Source organism: Peromyscus eremicus, chromosome 6 (genome assembly GCF_949786415.1).
Source record: "Peromyscus eremicus chromosome 6, PerEre_H2_v1, whole genome shotgun sequence".
In the NCBI taxonomy this organism is placed as follows: domain Eukaryota; kingdom Metazoa; phylum Chordata; class Mammalia; order Rodentia; family Cricetidae; genus Peromyscus; species Peromyscus eremicus.
This window is the reverse complement of record NC_081421.1, coordinates 2,097,253-2,116,354: the sequence shown is the minus strand read 5'-3', so window position 1 is coordinate 2,116,354 and position 19,102 is coordinate 2,097,253. Positions and strand designations below refer to the sequence as shown.

At 43.9% G+C, this 19,102-nt stretch overlaps 1 protein-coding gene and 2 long non-coding RNA genes across 4 annotated transcripts in view; 1 reads left to right on the top strand and 2 right to left on the bottom strand.

The window, feature by feature from the left end:
- Nucleotides 1-19,102, top strand: part of Dclk1 (doublecortin like kinase 1) — a 298,047-nt gene that overhangs the window by 148,872 nt on the left and 130,073 nt on the right. The gene's annotated exons all lie outside the window — the stretch shown is intronic.
- Nucleotides 1,924-8,241, bottom strand: LOC131912867 (uncharacterized). The gene is made up of 2 exons (XR_009379727.1): nt 7,172-8,241; nt 1,924-2,345 (listed from the first exon to the last, which is right to left on the bottom strand). It is a non-coding gene; the product is annotated as an uncharacterized LOC131912867 (long non-coding RNA).
- LOC131912868 (uncharacterized) lies at nt 11,069-15,733 on the bottom strand. The gene is made up of 2 exons (XR_009379728.1): nt 14,269-15,733; nt 11,069-14,183 (listed from the first exon to the last, which is right to left on the bottom strand). It is a non-coding gene; the product is annotated as an uncharacterized LOC131912868 (long non-coding RNA).

Genomic DNA, 19,102 nt, shown 5'->3' with positions numbered 1-19,102 from the left:
TGTCTCAGCCTCCAAAGGGCTGCGAGTGTAAGTGTCTGTCACCAGGTGAGGCACAGAATTTGAAGGTTAGGAAGGTTGAAGACTTCTCTAAGAACTCTGATGTGTGATGTGTGCACACACACATGCATAGTCTCATATCAGCAGAACATAATAAATCTAGCTTTTTTCCAGACATAACCATCTGGAATGCAGTATTCTTCCTGAATATGAGCATATTTCTAGAAGGGACATTTCCTCAGCTTCTCATGGTGTTGAGTACCCATTGCCTAGTTGGACATGTTCCTATAACTCCTCCATCCTGACCACTTTCATGGATTCAATCTGAAAGAGATGACAGAAACTACAGTAGGTACCATTCATTGTGATGATCTCCGTCACTGCCCATCTGAGTGCTCTTAGGGCTAAAACAGACAGTAACAGACACAGCACTGGCTTAGCCTCGGAAGGCATGGGTCTTATCCAAGCGCCAAGCCCTTCTATCTGTGTGGTGTCTTTACTCCACATCCTGTTTCCTATGTTGTATCTACCCTCTGCCAGGAGGCTGGAATGAACTTAAAATAATAAATGTCAAAGCACCTCCAAAACAGTCTCCCCTCACTGAAATATGTCCCCTGAAGGTTTCAGCCAGACTCAGGCACAGATATATTTGCGGGAATTCACCGGATACAGATGCCACCAAGATTCGCTTTGGTTATTCTTTAGAAGGTGGTTTCTGTTGCTTTCTCCTCACTCTGTCCCATGCTACATATGAGGCAGGCCTAGGAGGGGCTCCACCGTTCTCTGGTGGGGATCTCTAAAATGTTAAAAAAGCACATTTAGAAAAAGCAGTCAGACTTTGAAAACTAACAGCCTTCAGGATTCCTGACTTTGGGAATGGTGTGTGTGTGTGTGTGTGTGTGTGTGTGTGTGTGTGTGTGTGTCCGTCCCCATCTGTCCATAAAGAGATCTCTGGTGCTCCCACAGCTCCATCCTGGATCTGGTGAGATTGGAAGCCACAGAGTCATTGAAAAATACTGAGAAAAACGAAGTTTAGATAAAGACCAGGCCTCCCTGTTAAGTGACTTGAAGCTACTGCTATCAAAATTCACTATTTCTTGCATTTATTCAATAAACTCTCCTATTTATAGATGCATTATGCAGCAGAAAGTGTGCCAGGAACAAATAACTATAGATAGTAAGTCATCAAATAGGATGTCTCATGTTAACCTTGAATGTTGCTCACATTTAAAGGAACCAGAGGCTCTTCAGCATTGAACTTTGACCTAGAATATTAAATATTTCTGTGGCTTCTCATGGGTTTTATACCTTTGGGAGAGTATAATGTTAAAATGACTAATGGCTCACAGCAGACCAATAGTTCTTCATAGCTTTAATTGGGTTACAAGGCTGGTTCGCAATGAGTCTTGTGGGCAGATTTCTCCCAGATGTACCATTTTACTGTTTCAGAAGTTATTTCTAGGAATGAATAGACCAACAAAAATTGTCTTCTTAAGGAGCATGTCAAATCTGGCATGCTCATTCTTCATTTTTCCATTGCGTTGGCTTGGGTTTGTAGAACTCAGCCTGATATTTAAAGTGGAGGGTTGGGCCATTTGTCTGAGTTCTGAATAAAGGACGTGAATGCTGGTGGGCTCTTCTTCCCACTTGCCTTTTGTCAATTAAGTTTTTATTTTAATTTTAATTATTTTGTTTTGATTTTAGATTGTTTTCCTTGTCTTGCTTTTTATTTGTTTTATGTGTTTATATTTGCTTTCTTTTGAGACATAGAAAGAGAGAGAAGGAGAAAGAAAGAACATGAAGTTGGGTGGGTAGAGAGGTGGGAGGATCTGGGAGGAGATGGGGAAAGGAACGAACAGAATTTAATATATGAAAAAACTGTTTAAATAAAAATTTAAAAGAAAACAGGAAAGAAGTGCTGAAGACTTTCTTGGCCACACGTTCCTTTAATGGGAATAGAGATATAAGCCTTGGAGCTCAGTAATATTCAGATTTAGTTGACTGCTATGCTGTGGAGCTGAACAGGGCTAGAGTGCTATGCTTTGAAGAGAGACCTAAGTCAAGCACAGGCTAGTCCATTTGCTGCCATGAGAGCAATTTCTACACCAGAAATCCAGGCATTAGACGACATATGCCTTCGCTTCTTTACATGTTTCTGTTCCGTGCCCCTGGTCTTCTGATTGTGGTAACTGACAGATGCACTGTAGAATGGAAAACCCAACAGAGTGCAGTACCAAGCATGAATCCTTGAAGGTTGAGTCTCAGGGATCGTCTCTCCCCTTCTTCTGCTTCACAGAAGTCCTCCTCACAGCATTGCAGCAGGTCCCCAACCCTCCTCAGTGGCAACCCTGTGAAAGTGACACCCACAGTGTCACACAAGGCCAATCCCACTATCCCCTAGGAAAAATAACTACTTCATCCTTATTAAATGAAAATTAGTCTTTTTTTTTCCTAGCATTGACTTGCTCTCCCAGAATCTGCCCTGCCAGGTAAAAACCACCATGCCTATCATTATCCTGAAGGAGCTTCCCTCCCAGCTCACCAAGAGAATCAATATTGCTCACTATAAAATTTCATTCTTATTTTCTTCAGCAAAATGCCTCTAAATCTTCACACCTCTTCCCTATTCTTTCCTTATCTTTCGAAGGACAGGGAGCCATGATTGATCTTATCCTGTCCTCTGTTGCTTTGTGACTTCATCTTCCCAGCATTCCCGTCCCATTGGTCTAGTGGATTGGCTATGTCTCTCGCCCCTCAGCCTACAGCCAAGCCCAAGTTCCTCCTGCCCTGCAGATGCCTTCAACTGTCTCTGCCAGCTCTTTGCTTCACTGAGGCTGACTTCCTCTGTCAATCTGCTAGAATCAATAAATTATATCCTCAAAGCCTTCACTTTCTCATTCTGACTCACTTTTATATAACTTTAGGCTACTGCCATATTAAACACAAAAGTTATGGGATTTTATCAGCTGTTAAAAAATAAACTGCTCTCCATTGACCTTTTAGATTGGCCAGCTCCCTCCTAGGGTAATACAAATGTTCTGGACTCTTCTAGCTTTGAGTACTACGTAATTCAGAACTGCAAACATCAAGTTCTGTGTAACAACCCCTCAGAGTGGAACTTCTTTCCCCAGACCTGTAGAGGGCCCAACATAGCAAGTCCCTTCTCTGGGACAATGGCGGAGTTCCTGTTTCTCTCCTTACTACTCACAGGCTCCTTGCTCTGTCTGCTTTCTCCAGGATGTGTGGGATGGGAGTGGAGCAGACAGAGGGGAAAGAGAGGTGAGCCCCCTCACTGACTATGCTAGGATTCCTAAATTCCCCAGGCCATCACTGATTATTAAAAGCCAATTTCTCTTTTGGTTGTCTTTTGGGGTTCTTCAGGGACTCTGGCAGAGGGATTCCAGCCTTCTTCCCTGATGTGTGACATTGGCATCCAATGTCTTCTGGCTTTGGCTATATTTTCTATTTCTTTTTAAATTAGGAAATTTTTATTCATTCCACATACCAACCACAGATCCCTCCCTCCTCTCTCCTCCCACTGCTCCCACAGTCTCTCCCACCCCACAGCCCATTCTTATCCATCCTCTCCTCTGAAAAGGTAAGGCCTCCCGTGGGGAGTCAGCAAAATCTGGCACATTCAGCTGAGGCAGGTCCAAGCCCCTCCCTTGCATCAAGTATTTTCTAAAGCTCTCACTTCCCCATTGGCCTCAGATGATCCTCTTGGAAAGAATCTAAATGAATCTGAATGAACTCGATGCAGACTCAGATCCATCAAATCACTCACTCATCCCATGTCCCAACCAATAGGGCACCCAGTGCAGCCGGGGGTCCTTTGCTACAAAATGCTCAGGGGAAAGCAAACTATGTAAAAACAACCCTCCACTTCTACCATTCCCTGCTGCTCATGGAGACTTCCCTCTGGTGCTTTCTGTCTCCTGTGAAACCCTTATTATGGAGCAGGAGAGCATTGCCTCTGTCTTAGAATGATGGAGTTCCCATCACAGTTGTCTGAGCACTCTTCCACAGAAGGCTGGGTAGTGGAGCATTTTCCTAGCTTCATCCCTCACATCACCAAAAGACTATATTAAAAAGCAAAGTCTTTCTTGAAGATCCTGCTCTCTCCAAGGGCTTAAGCCTTTGGCACCCTTGAAGTGGATAATAGGCCCAAAGGCTGTATGTATCTATAGGTGCTTGGAAATTTCTGGAAAGTGACCCAGCTCAGAGTTCATTTTGGGATCTAGTTTTTACTTCCTTGGGGTCTGGGTGAAACTTGCATTTTATTTTATTTTTTATTTTAAGTGTGTGTGATTGAGAGGGAGCACACATGTGCAGGTCCCTACCGAGGCCAGAAGAGGGAGTCAGATCCCTTGGAGCTAGACTTCCAGGCAGTCATGAGGCCCTAACAGAGGTGCTGGAGACTGAACTCGGGTCCTATGCAAGAGCAGCAATGGCTCCAACCACTGAGCCATCTCTCCATCCCTGAAACTTCCCTTTGGAATCTCGTCGTATTTGTGACTGGCTCCCTCACCTGCCACATACTTAATAATCCAATAAGTAACGTCAACCTTCTGACCATTGTGCTGAATATTTTTTCCTCCTCTCTCCTTGATTTCTTTGTGGTGTGTGCCATTTCTGATGACCCCCCTCCTTGAAATACTGTCCCCTGGAACTCTGGGGTGTTCTGCATCCTGGTCTTCTGCATTTCTGACTGCGTCTGGGCGCCTTCCAACTTTGCTCTTTGCCATAGATCCTTAGTGACTGTTCCCTGAGACTCATTCTGCAGCCCTTTTTTCTACTTAATTACTCTGCTCCTGGCCAAGTTCATCTACTTTAATGGCTTCAGCAATGATGGTGATGGCCCACAATGATGGTGACAAATGGCCGCCAGATGGTAAGCAATAAGCGGAACCTTTTGAAGTATGTGTAATTTTCCCCATTTTACAATTAAGGAAATTAAGGCTTAGAGATGATAAATAATTTGTCTGAGGCCACACAGCTAGCTAATATAGAAGGCAGAGTTCAAACCTAAGTCTGGCTACATTTGACTATGAAATTTTAACCTCTAAATTCACTGACTGCCTCCCGATCTACATGTCTAGCCTTGATTCCCTGTATGAGCTAAGCAGCCATATGTCTGACTTTCTAGTTGGACACATCCGTGATTATTCCACAGCCACAGAAACTTCAGTGCACCCGGCATGTGAACTCATCACCTGGTGGTCCAATTGTCAGCTTGCACTGCCCTCTTGGTTTCCTGGGTGAGTCCCTGGCATTGGCATTCTCTGTAACAGAGGTTGCAGAACCAGAACCCAGGACATGGAGCCATCTGTCATCACCTCTGATACCCACTCACTAAGGCCAAGTCTTTGTTCGGTCAGCAGTGCATGGGCAGTGTCTCATCTCTGTCTCCTGCCTGGGCTGGTGTAAAGACGCATGAACTTGCTTTCTTACGTCCAATAATTCCACACCTTATTTGGACAGGTTGACTCTCCTGAGTTTTTTTGTTTTGTTTTTTAAAAGAACACTGTACACCCAGACTCCTTAGCATGCTGGTGAAGGTGGTCCTAACTTACCTCCCCCCACAACCCCCTACCCCTGGCCAGCTGCTGCCAGCTGCCATCACTTTAGACCCCCTGCCCTCTAGTCCAAGGGATATTTGTTAGTCTCCTCAGTACCACTTCTTCTCAACATCTCCACCTTAGGCCACACTGTCCCACAAACCTTCTTCTTCTTTCTCACCCCACACAAACCTCTCTTGTCCTTTGACAAAAGTCACATTCTTTATAAAGCCTTAACTTGTCTCTTTGGTTCGTCTCAACCCCTGAGTTCTTATTCTTTTTCCAGCTTTTTGTTCCATTTCTCTATTATAACATTTTGGTGACTCTGTCTCACACCACAGGCCTTTCTAAAAACAATGAACACAGTTTATATTGATCGCATTAATGTTTCTGATAAAACACTGTAGTGTTGTTTTCTAAACAAAACCAAAGAAGTTAAGTAAGGGCCCAAGGCCATTGTATTTGTGTGTTCCAAATATCCAGCTATCCATACTTTCCTAAGATGTGTGTGTGTGTGTGTGTGTGTGTGTGTGTGAGAGAGAGAGAGAGAGAGAGAGAGAGAGAGAGAGAGAGAGAGAGAGAGAGAGAGAAGAGAGGGGAGAGAGGAGAGAGAGAGGAATTGGCTCTAGTGGTCATAGTGAAACATCTTATGATCATCTGACTCTAAACTGGAGATTCTGGAACGATAGAGTGGCATGGTTCATCCCCATGTGAACATGTGAGAACTTCAGAGTTGTGTAAAGCCCAGCCTATGGACAGTAACAGAAGAAAGGAGATGCCCCAAGCTTGAGAGGGAAGGGAGTGCATGGACATTTCTCCCAGTTCTTACTTTACTTAGACTCTTGTCAGTTCAGATGATGCCTGCCCACATTCAGGAGGAAGGCTACATTGACTGAGTCTATCTAAGCAAATGGCAGTCTCATCCAGCAATGCCTTCACAGATACACCCAGAAATAATGGCTAATCTGGATACTCTGTGGCCCAGGTGAATTGCGAGGGAAGAAAACAGCCATTATTATCATAGCCAGTGGCCAACAGAATGAGTAGGAAAACTGAGAATCACAGTTTACATTTTATTTCACTTAATTGTAAGCACCTGCATACTAGGCAGAGGCATCTTTAATCTCCATATCCCACCTCACCTATAGAGCACCATGAATGTAGTAAGGACCCAAGACGTGCCATTTGGATTGATGGATGCAGATGCTTGTTTCTCTCGTCATCCCTTCAGATGCTTGAGGATGTAGCCCAAGACTTCCCCAAAGCCGATCTTATTTTATTTTTTGAGATAAGATCTTACTCTGTAGACAAGGTTGGCCTCAAACTCACAGGGATCCACCTGCCTCTACCTCCTGAGTTCTGGATTAGAGGCAGGCACCACCACACCTGACCCTTGAAGCTGGGCAAAGTTCCCACAGCTCCTTCTCTGAAGACCATCCTCCCATTCCCCTGGAAACCCCATGGTCAGCAATATAGCCTCCTGGAAATGATACCCCAACAGAACGCAGCCCACCATAGGACCTTCAAACACATTTGACAGGGGCCCCAAACTTAATATATGCAGAGTAAGACAGATTATGTTTTCTTTTATCTATAGCCGAATAATTCAGGCTCACCGTTATCTTTGGGGCAGCTGACCACTCTGGAGTTTTCTGATGTGATCTCTAGCTGGATTCTACTTGCCTCATCACAGATTTGAACTTCCATCCAGTGCTTATCTATATTCATACCAGAGGGCATTTTATCAATTTTAGTCTTAATTCTGTTTACTCAAGGTTCTTGAGCATTTTAATTCTGCCCAGGGATTCATAATAGCAGGGGAAGGTGTGGAAATAAGATCTGAGTTTCAGGCCCTTTCCTTTACCAACTAAATTGTGTTTCCTAGAGCTTGCCTTGCCAAACACCAGTAACATGGTTGCTCAAAAGCTCCCAGACAAAAACAAAGACTAAACTGAAGTAACCCTGATGGGTTTCCTTGTGGGCTGCAGTGGCAGGTAGCATCTGGCCAGTGAACATCTTTGATTGGATCAGTTTCTGCCTACAGCTGGGCAACAAACTGTCATATTGTAAGATAAACTTGGCCACAGTGAATTTTTAAGAAATATGTTTGAACTGGGAGGAATTCACGAGCTGTACAGTAGCGAGCCAGAAGTGGTGTGGGCTCCAGCAAAGGGACATGAGGCTGAGGTGGGGAGGTTTTCATAAGGCAGTTCTGGAAGCAAGGCAAAGAAATATTTGGCTAATGTGGAGGAGCAGCTTTATTTTGGTCACTCTATTGGAAAGGCCCTTGTTAGAAGGTAGCCAGCTGTGATTAGGCCTGTGTTTTAGGATGTGCTGGGTCTCAACTTGCAAGGCAGCTGTTATTTGAATAGAGTGGTGTCTCTGTCTTTGCATCATCTCTACCCTCCAACTCCTCCCAGGTCCCCCCAAATGCTTCCTCTTAAATTCATGACCCCCAAATATGTGGATATAGAGAAGAATGACATGAGACCCATATACATCATCCTTTCAGAAATCGACTACAATTTGTAGCTGGAGAGATGGCTCAGTGGTTAAGAGCACTTGCTGCTCATGTAGAGGACTGGGCTTCAGTCCCCAGAACGCACATGATAGTTCACAACCATCTGAACCTCTAATTTCAGCAGATCCAGTGTCCTCTCCCGGCCTCCACAGGGTGGTGCAGGCAAACACTCATACACGTAAAATAAAAGTAAATGAATCTTATTAAAAAGAAAAAAACTCCAAATAAACCAAGACCTCTTAGTGTGAAACCTGAAACTGAAGCTGCCAGAGAAAATATTGGTAGGTAGTGCCCTATACAATATAGGTGCTTCTGAATCAGACTTCATTCGCTCAGGCATTAGCTTCAATAATTGACATATGGGACCTCAGACAACTAAAAAGCTTCTGTACAGCAAAGGAAACAATCAGGCAAGTGAAGAGGAAGCCCACAGAACGGCGGAGAATCTTTGCCAACTATACATCATGTCCAACTGCATCTGATTGCTTTTTTTTTTTTTTTTTTTTTTTTTGAGTCCTAGAGACAAAGAAAACGGATCCTTTTTATCTTGAACTGACCCACATATACTCTTGAATGTAGGGGGGTCTTTCAAGATGTTCTTCATAGTACAGGTCTCTTTGTTTCTTTGAAATGTCAGTTCAGTTTACCACACCACGCACATGTTAGGAGTCTACTATGTACCCGAGCATTTTGAGAACTTAAAATGATTTTTTAAAGTTAAATATCTAAACTTACAGAAAAGTTAAAACCAATGTGGACAGCACTTGATGTGAAAATGATTTTTAAAATTTACTTTCCAAAGCAGGTGATAATTTGACCTGCATGGAGACCATATGTTTTCATATATTTTCATTATTTTAAGTGTTCTGAGTCACTGAAACATAATAAACACTGATTTTCTGTGACAATTCATTGCCTCAGGCTAGACTTTTCTTTCTCAACAATTCTTGGAAGTAAAAAAAAAAAAAAAAAGTATTGTCTTTTTATAAAAAAGTGTGTAGATGACAAGTTCATGTTTTAACGAGCAGGACAGAGTCTTTTCTTGGAGAGCTAAAATGATACGAAGAGGAGTCTTCTAAATTCACATAAGTCTTAGTAAAGAATCTGCATGTGGGGGATTAAGAGATGGCTCAGCTGTTAGGAGCACTGGCTGCTCTTGCAGAGGGTCTTGGTCCAGTTCCCAGCACCCACATGGTGGCTCACAACCTTCTATAACTCCAGTTTCAGGGAATCTGACGCCCTCTTCTGGGCTCTGTGAGCATTACACTCAACATGAGGCACATACACACACATAGGCACACACATACATAATGTAAAAATAATCTTAAACAGAATCTACAGGTATTAGCATAGAGAAGGAGTGACGGGCAAAGGTCATCAGTGGTCAGGGTAGAAACTAGCTTGGTATCCGTTAACGACAAATCCGTCTCTTGGGTCACTCACACGTTTGAGTACCAACTGAAACAGGGACCACTGTGTTCGCCTGTGGAGACGGCCATGACAGGATAGTCAGGAGATCTCATTGGTAGCTTCTGAATTGACTTTTTCTGTGGTGAAAACAAACTTCTTTTCTAGCTTTGTTGCTCCACCTCAATGCCAGTTTACCCAAATTTAGATTCTAATACGACTATTTGTCTAACATTTGACAATAACATAGGTCAAGAGAATTATTCTGAGAATGTCATCGAAGGCAGAAAATTTGTATATTAAGAAGAAAAAATGAGTACTTTCACCTTTTTCTCAAGTGAGATACAAAATTTTAAACACATGCATTGAGCTTCCCAAATATGAAAATAAGGATCATGTACATCTCTATGCATATAAATATGTACTAGCCTGATTTATCTAATGTTAAGTGAATGCATATAGGATGGCAAGACAGTTTCACAAGTACTGGGCACATCACAGTGCCTACAAGAAGAGTCTTACCACAGAGAGCAAACATCTTACCAGAGATACACTTAATATGCAAAATCCTAAGCAAACTACACAGTGTATCAGAAGTCAAGTTCCTCAAAGAAGAAAAAAGTAAAGACAGAGGCAGGGGGTGTGGGAAGGCTGTGGGGAAGACGACTTTAGACAGCGGTGATACTTTTTCAGTTGACTTGAGACGGCAATGGAACTAGTTGTGAAGGTCTCTAGAGAAAAATGTTCTGTGGAGAACAGTGGGAGTGCCTGACACACCCCTATGCAAAACCCTGAGGTGCCAGGCAGGCTACAGTGTTACATTGTGACTCCAATGCTAAATGCCCAGAGTCCACACAGACTTCACACAGCCTGGTCTACTTATTGAGTTCAAGCAACATAGAGACACTAGCATCTAACTAAGGCAAGGTGGGATAAGTACTCTTCTTTGACATGCTGCTCTCAAAAAATTGACTTCTGCATAAGAGTCTATGTATATGGTTAGCTTTTCGCTCCCTGTACCAATGGACAGTCTTACATTGAGCCACCCAAAAATGAGAATAGTGCAACGCTCCTTTGGTTTGCTGTAGACAGCTTTATACTTCAAGCTGTGTACATCCCTGTCCTTCAGAAGGGTCAACTGTGAACTGTCTACTCTTGCTCAAGAGAACCTTAAGGCTGATTTTAGTTTCACATGTGAAGCCACCAAATCCCAGAGGGGGTTGATGCCTGCCAAGTCAACCAGTAGATTAGTGTTGAAGCTGAGGCCTGGGGCTCTGACTTCCAACCCAGGCTTGCTTCCATCATTCAGTCAGCCAACATATCACCACCAGAGGAAAATGTGGCCTCAGGAAGGTCCTAAAGATGGGTGGAGAGGCTATCATGGTATGATGGCCCGTGATAAATTACCCTCTCTATGCTAATGACCACTAGTGAAATGGAGAAAACCCAGAGCCAATCACAAAGTCTTGTCATGAGTATTCTACCCGCCACAGGGGCAAAATCCATCCTACAAGGCTGCAATGTGATGGGCATATATGAATGCTTGATATTATCTTATTTCTTAGAGATAGCTTGGATACAGTGGAACAGATTTTTAGATCCTTATTTTGAGCAATTTAAGAAACATTTATCTGAACAACATGCTACTAAGTGTGGGTAACACTGATGTAGGATGAAAAAATATGTTCACAAACAGCTCCCAGAAAGAGGCTATCCCTGTCTGGCAGCCCTGCTTAGTAAACCTAGACTGGAAAGTGAAGTAAGGGCTGCATGGCAACCCAAAGAGAAGGGCCCAGAAATTCTAGCTCGTGTCACACTGTTGAATAGAATATGGCTCCTGATGATCTCCTGGGTATTAAGATTAGGTTTACAAATATAGCTGTCCCACATCCTGCCCATACCCATAGCACCAGTACCTGTGGACTCAACCAACCCCGAGGGGAAACTGAATCTCTGACAAACACAGTTGCTTTCCTTGTCATGATTTGATGACTCATACTTGATAACTATCAACTGCTCTGTATTTTGTGTTATAAGCACTCTGGAGATGGTTGGAAGTATATGAAAGGGTATGTGCAGGCTGTGTCATTTTTTTTTAGAGGTTTGAGCATATACAGCTTTTGATACGCACAGGGATCTTGGTACTAGTCCTCCATGGGTCCTGAGAGGTGACTACATTCCTTCCCTCTACCCAAGAGACAGTTATTTTCATGCAAATCTTATTCCTAGCCACAGCAAGGTAGCTTCCAGTATGAATCAGCAGGGTCATTTAAAGCAGGCGGTTCTTAAGTTTCCAAGCATGGGAAACCTGAGCTGGATAAAATACAAAGCTTTGGGCATATTGAATGCAATCTAATGTTCATAGATTTTTCTGCATAGTGAAGGAGAAGTATGGACATGCAGCTACAATCTGTACACAGGAGCTGATCTTCCAATAAGTAAGCAAAAAGAGAGTGATCAAAACTAAAAAAAGGGAAAAAATTAAAGATGATAAAATTAACATATGTCGATGAAAACATGCTTTAAAAATGTATGCAAGCAAACTAAAGTGTATTAAAATGGTGCAAACATATTTTGTCCACCTAGGTTGCAGCCCAAGGGGGAAAATGTACTGTGTTGGCAAAAAAAGGTACTTAAGTAAAAAGAATAAAGAGAAAGAAAACCCAGTCTTCCAGCAGTCTGATCGATAGCATTATTTTTAAATGCTCATGGGGTGTTTCTCTATTTGGACAGACATTGTGGGCTGAGAAAAGAGGACATCACGTGGGGCTGCAGCTTTGCTGTGACATGCCGACAGCATTAGCACATTCCGAACTGTCTTTTAAGTTCATTGCTGTTAATTATAACTGCTCATATTTGGGTTGGAGCCAGCAGCTACAGAGCCTGTTTGAATTATTTAGAGTGTAACAATTCTGTTGCCCAAGTGCCTCTACTCTGGTAGTTTGAAAAGAAAGCCTGGCCCAGGAAGCTTCCGGAGAGTTCTCACCACTCTTAATTCCAAAGAAGAGAGTCAAGCTAGAACAGGTAACTGACCAATTGGAGCAGGAGAGATGGTATTATAACATCATTTGGCCACTTTTAGATATCTGGTGAATTATTGGCCAGCAGCTGCTTAGCCATGATGGATGGTTCTAAAAATAGCAACTCAATTTGAGGTCACCACCACTTTTCTGTAAAGAACAAGGCAGTCATCCGTCCTAGGCCGTATGGGCCATGTGATCACCATGACTAGTCAGCTCTACTGCAGTGAGAATCAGCCTCCACAACAGGTAAATCCAGCTCTGCTTAGCAGAGTGGGCAGTAGGCTCAGTGTGACTTGTAGGTTGCCGTCTGCTGAGTCCTCGTTGAAATCATTCATTTTATCTGAGTCTTTGGAGAATATTCTGCTTCACAAGGGCTTAATACAGCACAACTAGCTCCAGAAGAAAAGAAAAAGTACATGCCTACAGGCAAATACACACATGTACACACACAGCATAAAATACTACTGAAATTCTAAAGCATTATCATGTCAGTCCATCATCTATCACCTGCCCATCCATCCATCCATCCATCCATCCATTCATCCATCCATCCATCCATCCATCTGTTTGTCTTTCTGTCATCTTTCTGTTATCTCTCCTAAACTCATCCATGAAGCCAAATCATAAACTCTTGATCTTGCAAGATTTTGGTTTTTGAAGATTGTTATTTAATGTGTATGGATGTGTAGGCTGCCTGTGTGTAAGTACACCACATGTGTGCACATCTGATACCTGTGGAAGCCAGAAGAGGGAGTCAGATCCACTGGAATTGGAGTTACAGCTTGAAGCCTCCATATGGGTGCTGGAAACCAAGCCTGGGTCCTCTGCAAGTACAGCCAGTGCAGCAAGAACTAGCCCCTCTTGCTAGTGTTTTCTTTTTTAATCATTTGTGTATGTGTGGATACGTGTGTGTGTGTGTGTGTGTGTGTGTGTGTGTGTGTGTGTGTGTGTAGGTGCATATGTGTGCAGTGAGGACAGAAGTCAACTTAGGTGCCTTCTATAATCATCCTGACTCTGTCTTAGTTTTGTTTCCTGATGCTGTGATAAAATACCCCGGCAAAAACAACTAGGGGAAGAAAGGATTTATTTTCACTCACAATTCCAGGTTAGAGTCCATCATAGCAGAAAAGTCAAGATACTAAGAATCTGAAGCAGCTAGCCACATTCACAGTCAAGGGCAGCTTGCTTTCTCCACTCCTGCCCAGTTCAGGATCCTCTGCCTAGAGAATGGTACCAACCACAGTGGGTAGGTCTTCCTAATTCAATTAAAATAATCAAAATAACTTCCAAAGACATGCCAATCAGATCCAGAAAATTGCCCATCGAGACTCCCTAGATTGTGTCAAGTTGACAATTAGAACAAATCATCACACACTCTCCAAGTTATCTTTTGATGGAGTCTTTCACTGAACAGAGAACTCAACAATTCAGCCACACTTGGTGTAAGCCCCAAAGATTCTCCTGCCTCTGCTTCTCCAGGGCTGTGACTGCAGACATATGGCTTCTACACCTGGTGTTTTTAACATGGGCGCTGGGGGGTGACCTCAAGTCCTTATGCTTATAAAGTGCTTATAAGGCAAGCACATCATCAACTAAGCCATCTCCCCAGCCTTCTCCCTCTTCCTTTTTTTGGCAAAGCTTTTACAGTTTCCTCTTGAGTTCTGTGAGACAATTATTCTAGAAAGAATAAGAATAGAAGGAAAGAATGAAGGAATGAGAGAGAAAATGAATGGATTAAAGAATAAAAACATTTTTCTCTTACCTAGATAAGACTCTAGACTTCAGATCTGCAGTTTAGACATTCAGATGGCTATGTGGAGGTCTTGAATTAAAGGGGCCACACTTATCATGGGCTTTTCAGAATACGTTGGGGACCTGAAGGATACTATTTGGAGGAGTAATAGAGGTCAGAGGAGGTTCAGTTGCGACACATGAATAAATAGTGGGTGTCCACAGCTGCCATCCTCTCATCTTACGAGCCCTCTCAGACTGTTTTGCTCCTCAGCGCCCTCTCCTGGAACAGGTCATGTCAGGCCATGCATTTGTTTTGCTGTTGTCTCTCCCTGTCTCATGGGTGTTGGCATCAAAATACCATGACTTTTTTTTTGTCATATCCTTGAAGAATCTCTTCCTCCTTCCTGGGCATTCTTCACAGAATTAGTCGCTTTCCGGAACAGGAATGGGGCTTATGTCTAACACTTGGATTCCAGCAATCACAGGAGAGAGAAATACATAGCATGAGCATTTTGTGACTCCCACACTGTTGCTATTGTCCTTTATTGAACATTGGATATGGCGTCTTGCATGCTAACCAGCATGTGTTCCTATATCTGGGATAGAGGTAGCTCTCTCAAGGTGTGTTAAAGAGGTAATGTTACCTTCCCATACTGCATGTTTGTGCACGGCAGAACCAGAATGTAAACTATGATCTGCATGCAGCTCAGGCCCTGCATTGTCTTTGGCTCGAAGCAGTCTCTTACTGGGGCCAATTATAGCTCCTGGTGATTGAAAAATTGGCCAAGATATTCATTACACAGCTTTTAATTAATATGAAAGTTTGGCCTCTGTGTGACTGTTCTGGCTGTTGGTTGTTCTTTCTGTTGCTGATGGCAGACGAGAACAGAGAGAACGTCTGGAAATTTATCTCACTGCCCTTTTCCAAAATACAGTCCAAGGCTGTGTGTCCTGCCCCCAGATGCTGACTCATTGGTGACTCAGGGGACTGAGGCAGCGTGTGTCCTTTATGTTTGTGCCACCCGCTGTATCATTTGTCTCATAGCATCTCTACCCCTCACTTATCTCTCATGAGCATTTCAACACCCACAGGACGCAAAGTCTCCTCCTCCTTCAGACTTCCTCCAGCCTAGGGCAGCCCACCAGGCCCTGGCCTCTTCCCAGTGACTCAGACTCCGTTTGCGCAGCAGCGTAGGGACCATAGTGGCACAATAGTGAGGCTGGCTGCATCGGAGATCCTGTTCCAGGCTCCATCAGGAGTCCGAGTTCCTTTCTGAATGTGATCTCAGCAGGCTGCTTAAACACTCTCGGGAGTCCTGAGACCTTGAGTCCTGAGACCTTGAGTTCTGTCTCTGTGGGTTCTTGTAACAGTTCCGTCTGCTTCACTTAGTGCTGAACATCAGGTCTTCCTGCCCCAGCTCTTTCTCACTCTTTTACTGGTCAGCAACCCCAAAGAGCCATTGTTCTAATCGCTTGAGATGGAAGCAAAAAAAAAAAAAAAAAAAAAAAAAAAAAAAAAAAAAAAAAACTGAGTCTTTTTTCAGAAATGTGGGCAATGGGGTGGGCTCTCATTTCCAGAGTCAAGGTTTTCCAGCTCCAGTGTTGGCTGCTGCATAATTCCCAGGAGGCAGCAGTGCTGTGTGCTGCTTGTGCAGGTCTAGAATGATTTCCTCTGTTACATTTACGGCATCTGGTATTGTGGGGATTACTGCAGATTTACTCTTACCGTGGTACACAGGGGACTGCTCACCATGGTCTTGAGCACCTTGGGTTTTTTGGGGCATCGCTGTTGCTTACACTCGCGCTCTGTCAGCGTTATTGATGTCCCCCGGATCACAGAGTCCCATCGTTTGTATTTCAACTCTTGCTTTTGTCTCAGTAGCTGCTTCCGTGCATCTTCCGCTCTGTAATAATCTTGAGCGAGCTGCTCTAATTTCCTCCATAGGGGCTGGTTCTCTTTGTTGATGGACGGGTAGGTCTTAGATTCGCTCTCCTTTGCTGACAATTCCCCAGCTGGGCTCTCCTCCTGAGCTGACGTGGGCTGTGTCTCTTCTCCCTGCACTGTACATGGAACTTCTTGTTCACTCAGGCTTTTCTCTGGTGAGGCCCTTTGCCTAGTCACTACCTGCAGCGGCTGCTGGAGGTCAATCTGGTTCTTCTTGTCCTGGGATTGAAGGTCTGTGGTTGGTTTCATGTGCCCTGAGACCCCATGCTTCCTTTTTTCTACCTCACCACATTCTTGGGCACAGCCCTTCCTTGGCCTCTCTTGATTCTTCTTAAATTGGTTACAGTTTTTGATTAGGCATTCTAGAAAGGACTTGTCAGCCTGAACCTTTGGCTCCTGAGGCTGCCTGGTGTCCTCCAGCTGCTCCTGGGGTACCTGAGTTTCTTTCGTATTCTTACATGGCTTCCGAGTTGGCCCCGCTTCAGCCTTGTGGAACTCCGTTAATGTCTGTGGCTGGGAATGCTTGCCTATGCCAGTGACATGTGGCGGCAATGGAAAGGAACCTCTGCAGTCCTCAGCCACAAGGCTCCTTGAATATGAGCACTCACTATGGCCCCTCCGAAGTGGGTTGGTGGCTACTGCCAAGGGATCAAAGCTTCGAGGCAAAGGACGTTTAGCCATCTGGTAGTAAACATGAGTTAAGTCAGCCCAGCTAGCCTGGGGTTCACTCAGCCCCGCCAAGCTAGCCTGGTAGTTGCACTGTACCTTAGTTCTGGCTGGCGCAACCGGAAATTTCTTCATCTCCTCCACCATCAAATATGCACTAACAGATGGCTGTACAGCAACTCGGACCCCGGGTCTTTGGGACTTCATAGTTGGTTTCTGAGTTGTTGAAGCGCTGCACTCTGGATTTTACCTCCTCTCACCCTCCTGGGACCATGGCTTTGCCCTTCCCAGGCCCTATCCTACAAAGGGCAGGGCCTGCTGTTTGGCAATCTACTGTTTCTCTTCTCATGTGCCCAGTACTCCTAACTTCGTAGTTGACTCGCCCTAGACTCCAGTTTTTATCCTCCATCATTGCTGGAGGTTTGGAGCCAAAAGAATTCTCTAGAGTCACAATCACACTCTGGAACTTTGGCCCACGAACAGTCTACTCTCCACTCTCTAGCCACGCCATCTCTATGGTGTGGTAGGTGGGGCTGCTTGCTGGGACCATCTTCCACTTCCTGTGTAACGATTTTAGGGAATGGTATCATCTGGGAAATGCACCTTTGCACAGGTAACGTAGGTAGTGGGGTACAGACATGGCACCTCCAGCAAAAGATTGACAGTGAGCAGGAAGCGAGAGGGAAGGGAGCTGAAGTGCCCATAGTGGCTTTCCAGAGCCTAGGGCCCTATAGAAAAGCCGGGGGCCCTAGCTGGAGTCAATTGGATGTGTTTTCTGCATTTGCTTAGGGCATGCTTGGTGCAACTGACCACATTAAACTGAATTATTTTTCTGACGAAATTGCAAGATTCTTGATGGCCCGGGCTTTCAATCTAGAGCAGTGATTCTCAACCTTCCTAATGCTGCGACCCTTGAATGCACACCTCATGGTGTGGTGACCCCCAACCGTAAAATTATTTCATTGCTACTTCATAACTATAATTTTGCTACTGTTAAAACTCATAATATAAATATCTGTGTTTTCTGACAGCCGACCCCTATAAAGGTGTCCTTTGACCTCCCAAAAGGTCTCGACCCACAGGTTGAGAACTGCTGATCTAGACAGTGTGTGATACGTTGCAAACAAAAAGTTTTTCTCTGTAGTTTGCCAGAGATTTGTGTTTTGTGTGCGTACTATGTTAGAAGCACTGAGGCTACAACAGGAAAAAAAAGAAGTTGTGACCTTCACAGAATTGATTCAGTGAAAGAAAAACCCTGAGGAAAGAAATGATCATGGGAGAGGAAGCTCAAAACATGAACTAATCTGTTGGCTTTGTCCTCACTTTGACAGAGAGCTGACATTAATGACCTGGGGGAGAGGAAGGATTCCTCTGTTCGTGTTAGAGTCAGTGCAGGAGTCAGGAGCAGAGCGGCCAGAAAGAGCATACATGCCCCTGGGCAACTCTTTCTCACCCGTAGCACCCAGGTTCACACAAGCACCCAACTGACTCAAGGAACCACAGGGGCAAAGGCAGAGCAGACCAACCCGCTCCCCAGCTGCACCCTCAGCAGCAGATTCTGTGTCCTGGGGCACAGCTTCGCTTTCTTTTATTTAGTTTCCTTCCATTTATTTTGTGATTTTTATCCTTTTCATTTTTATTGGCATGTATTCATGGTACATAGTGATGGGTTTCATAAAGACATTTTCATTCCAGTATATGATGTACTTCGGCCATATTCACTCTATTGTAGCATCACATTTCTTCCCTCCCCCCTTTCCCCATATAGTCACACTTGTATGTTCATGTCTCGTGTGTGTGTGTGTGTGTGTGTGTGTGTGTGTGTGTGTGTGTGTGTGTTATATAAGAAGAAAACAATATTTGTCTTCTGAGTCTAGTTTATTTTACTTAATGTTTCTAGTTCCATCCATTTCCCTGCAAAATGGCATTAAACATTGTGTCATTCCTCTTTATATCTAAATAAAACTCCTGTGTACATGTATCACATTTAAAAAAAAATCTAGTCATCTTTTGATAGACACTTAGGCTAATTCCATAACTTGAATATTGTGACTATTGCTGCAATAATGCAGGTGTCTCTGGTGTTTGCCAACACAAGCTCCTATGGGCCTGTTCACTTGAGTGGCACAGCTAAGTCCCATGGTTATTCTAGGTTTAATTTTTTGAGGAATCATCAGATTTCCATAGTGGCTGGACTAATCTACAGTCCCTTCAGCACCATAAAGATGCCTTCCTTGCCCCTCATCCTTTC